This window comes from Temnothorax curvispinosus, unplaced genomic scaffold (assembly GCF_003070985.1).
Source record: "Temnothorax curvispinosus isolate PA1 unplaced genomic scaffold, ASM307098v1 QBEX01009437.1, whole genome shotgun sequence".
NCBI lineage: Eukaryota > Metazoa > Arthropoda > Insecta > Hymenoptera > Formicidae > Temnothorax > Temnothorax curvispinosus.
In genome coordinates this window covers 1-4,958 of record NW_020219217.1, presented here as the reverse complement: position 1 = coordinate 4,958, position 4,958 = coordinate 1, and the positions used below count along the sequence as shown (strand labels likewise).

Here is a 4,958-nt window from a genome sequence, read left to right as displayed (position 1 = left end):
TCATATATTAATTGTACAGGATGTTACCTAAGTAAGTACACAAACTCGAAGGAAATATTTTTTGGCTTATTTTAAGGAGAAAAGGTCCTATAAACATGTGTTCTAAACTGCTTTATTTTCAAAATACAGGGTGTCAAAAATGCACGCTCCTCTAAAAATGTTTTATTGGTACTAGAAAATGGTTCTTAATACTATATGTACGCATACCAAATTTAAATAAAATATCTTTAAATGTTTTCCAGATTTTTGAAATTTTTATTTCTCTTCACAACTTTAACACCCTGTATTTTGAAAACAAAGCATTTTAGGACACATATTTATAGGATCTTTTCTTCTTAAATCAGCCAAGAAATATCCCCTTCAAGTTTGTGTGCTTATTTAGGTAACACCTTGTATATTTTTTTTGCTAAAATCAATAACATTTTTATACTCCTAATGTCATTTCAAGATTAATTAGTAATATTTGTTTACAAGTAACAGAGATAGAATACATAATTATTCTTTATAGAAAATATGATGTTCTTTAACAAGATTATAATTTCTTACATTATATTATATTTAGATATTAAGAAACAAATAGTCGGATCTGTTTACATAGAAAAAGTTTATGAAGAATTCAAATCTAATATGCAACAGCAGGTTTAATTAATTACCTCGTCGTCGTAAATATTGTCGTGATCTGCCATCGGTGGTGCAAATCGGACGCTCCGCTGCTTTTTCTTGACCTGAAATGCGAAACGACGCGGTCTTTTGCGTTTATCCCATTCGTTGATGGTAATCTCTGCAATCGTAATTTATTTGCTTCACAATTTCGAATCTATAACAAGATCAAAAGACCTTATTTTACACCTATAAATGTCTTAACAGCTATACTCGCACTGCACGAATTTTCGATACTGAGCGACAGATCATCCCTTCCAAGAGATGCTGCAGATGTAGAGCTTGCGCATTTGACAGCGGATGCTGCGCTATACAGAGACAGGTAGAAAGGGAGGGGTGAGAAAGTGAGAGAAGAAAAGAGGGCGACAGAAGAAGAGGGAGAGAGGAAGCCAATATATAAAATTATTCTTGCACACAGCGTAAGAAATAAAGAACAACGACGATATGTGTATACACGGAATAAGTAAATATGACATTTTTGATCATCAAGCAAATGGATTTATTAATTTGCTACTTATAAATATTTGTTTATATTTTGGATTATATATCGATCACCATCAGATTTATTTCCCATAGTATAAAAATTCTAAATCATTTTTCTTGTGCTCAACGAAAGAGATATTATTAAACAATGTTCACCAATCACCGTTCTTTGAACAAATATATAGTGCTTGAGATAGTGTGCGTGAGAATAGACGCGTTCAAGTCAGAAAAGGAGCTAGCCTGCTCGCCGAGCAAATGCAAATTAAACGGTAAAAATTACTAGCTGCTTTGTCGCAGCTAGTCTAACTACGTAGTACCTACCCAGCAAAAACAACCTAGTCAAAGTGATATCAAATTGCTATCAAATTGACGAAGGGTACAATGTCAAAAGAAGTAATCAAAATAATGGCAAAATGATGGCATCATGGCTGCAAAACGTCCCATACCTTGATGATGATTATGACTGTCATTTTGACGTCATTTTGATGTCTGTTTGATATTAAAGTAAATAATTTCTTGTACAGTAATGTACATAAATGCAAAATTAAAATAAAATTAAAACTAAATTACATTAAAAAAGAGACAAAATAAAGACAGAAACATATTGCATAAAATTCTTTAATCAGATTTAAGCTTCCCAAGTAGCAAAGTGACGTCAGAAGACGACATAATGACGTCTATTTTTAGTCTTTTTTGGTCCACGACGTCATAGGCTAATAATGGACGTTTATAAGACGTCATTTCTTAGACGTCATTTTGAAGACGTCTTAAAATCGTCCAAATAACGTCTTTTTGCAACATAACTATTTTTACTTTTTAATGTTATATATAATAAAATAATAATAAAATAAAAATCAGAAAATTAATTACAATATATTTATTTCGCAATTTTATGATTAAAGCGGTGAATTTATGATATAATTAAGTGATTATAGTGTAATTAGTGGTTACATATATGCAATGTAACGTGTAAACTATTTTCCTGATCGACATATTATTCAAATTGCATGTAATAATCATTTCGATTTCGTTTTGTTTAGCGCCGGTTGCGCCCGTATTCCTATCTGCGCGCAACCCAGCGTTTCGACACTACTTTTCACGCTTGCGCTAATCTTGTTCATTGTCACGCGATCGGCGGTCGTCTCACTGTTGCCGCGATCGAGAAGATCGGCTCGTGCCGGCAGAGATTTATTAACTGTGCTCACGATGAACTCTCGTTCATTATAGTTTACGCGGATGTCTCTCGTTTCATAACCTCATTTCTTTTGTGTCGCCTCATGTTTCAGTCACTCGTGCCGTGCGGTAGTACAGTGATGAAAGTTCGTCCGGTTACACGAGTTAACGTTGTCGTGATTGTATCATAAAAGCACGTGGCGGTTATCGTCAGTGTGCATAGCTCGACTGTTAATTGCAGTCCCGCGTTTATGCCGTTTATGGTGTTCTCTGTGGCATTTCTTTGTGTGTGCTCATCGAGTTTTCTCGACACGATGAGACGTGTTTGTGCAAGTGCGCTTTGTACAGTGCGTTAAAGACATTCAAGGACAGAACTGCATTATACAGCGTAGAAGATATTGTTCTATCTAGTTTTTTGGCACCCTCATTTCAACTTTTCGTGAATTCAATCTGCTCGGATACCTAACATTACCAAAATTTAACAACCTTACACATGCATTACAGTTATTTTTACCCGGCAGTAATATAATTTATAAGTAAGTAATTTAAATAATTTTTTATTGTAAAGTTTATATGTATATTATTGCAACTAATTTTGTGTGTAAAACTTTTTCTCGTGTCTTAATTTTTAACAGATTATACTCATTATTATATGTCATAATTATGTTCCACGCTCAGCATTAGGATGAGACAATAAACCGAGCAATAAATTGTACATTTCAATTAAGTTGATTAATAAAAATAAAAATAGATAGATATGTAAAAACAAAAATAGATGTATCAGTTTATTGTTAATGTCGATAAAAAATTATCGATATTATCAGTAAATTAAATTTAAAAAAAAACAGCGAGGAGAATAAACTTATTTTCAATTTGTAAATGTATTTAACTTTTTATAACAGAACTAATTCGTACTGATCAAAGGTATATTTAAATCTTGCGATTTCTTTAGATTATTCGAGGAATTCCGGGATGTACGGTTACAAAACCTTCGGACTATTGCGACTCTCGGCGTGGGTGGTTTCGGAAGAGTTGAATTAGTTCAAATTGCCGGAGACAGCACACGATCCTTCGCTCTGAAGCAAATAAAGAAGGCACAGATTGTCGAGACGCGACAGCAACAGCACATTACGTGAGAAAAAAGGATCATGAGCGAAGCGGATTGCGATTTTGTAGTCAAACTTTTTAAGACTTTTAAAGATCGAAAGTACCTCTACATGCTGATGGAAGCTTGCTTGGGTGGCGAGTCATGGACCGTTCTCAGGGACAAGCGACATTTCGACGATGGTACTACGCGCTTTTATACTAACTGCATGCGTTGTGGAAGCATTCGATTATCTGTACTCCAGAAACATCATCTATAGAGATCTTAAACCGGAAAACTTACTTTTAAATAATAAAGGGTAAGAATACATTCATCTGTATAATAATGATGTATTATTTCAAAAAAATTAAGGAATTTTTATGGACATATTAAGATATTATTATTTTCAATACATCGAAAAACAGATGCTCCGTAGTACTTAGCAGATGGATTTAGATTTCATTGTATTATTATTATTTTTTTTAGATATGTTAAACTTGTGGATTTCGGTTTTGCCAAACGGTTGGATAACGGAAGGAAGACGTGGACTTTTTGTGGTATACCAGAATACGTGGCACCGAAAGTCATTCTAAATAAAGATCATGACATAAGCGCCGATTATTTATTGGTCCTTTGGCGTTCTCATATTCGAATTACTTACGGGTACGCCTCCTTTTACCGGCGCTGATCCAATGAAGACGTATAACATTATCTTAAAAGGAATCGACGCCATAGAATTTCCCAGATCCATCACGCGTAACGCAATGGCGCTCATCAAAAAGCTTTGCAGGTAAATTATGATACGCTTTTACGTATTAGAATATTTCATATATATTCTTGGGTAAATATTTATAGCATAACAACATGTTTGTTGACTGCAATACGAATGTTAAACATTCAAATTTCTCGAACAATAAAAAATTGCTCTATGTGTTTTCAAGGATAATCCGGCAGAACGTCTTGGATATCAAAGAGGCGACATCAATGAAATACAGAAACACAAGTAAATATATTTCTTAGCATTTTAAGGATATAAAAGAATATCATAATGATTTATTTTTATGAATCCATTACAGATGGTTTGATTGGGTTTAATTGGAAAGGTCTGAAAACGAGAACTCTGGACCCCCCAATACTACCCCGAGTTCAAGGCTCTACAGACACGGCGAATTTCGACGCTTATCCAGCTGATTCCGATCCACCGCTACCCGACGATATTTCCGGTTGGAATAATGACTTTTAACACAAAAAGTTTAAGGGACTTCTATTTAATATTCGCGTTTTTACTAGCAGAAAATTGTAATAGGATGTAATGATCTCTCGATCATACGAGATAATTGGTGACACCTGCATTTATTTATACTTTTCTCGTACTACGTGATATACAGATTATAGTCGCATGTTATCATGTTTTTACATTTTTTTTTGTCATATCTCGCAGTATAATCGTGATTCGAACGAAGGAAACTGCATTGTGATAAAATTTAGAATTTTTATGAATTTTGGATGACATATATATATATATATATATATATATATATATATATATATATATATA

General features: G+C 33.6%; 1 pseudogene; it reads left to right on the top strand.

The window, feature by feature from the left end:
- The first annotated feature begins 2,727 nt into the window (after positions 1–2,727).
- On the top strand, positions 2,728–4,830 carry LOC112459006 (annotated as a pseudogene).
- The last annotated feature ends 128 nt before the right edge of the window (positions 4,831–4,958 follow it).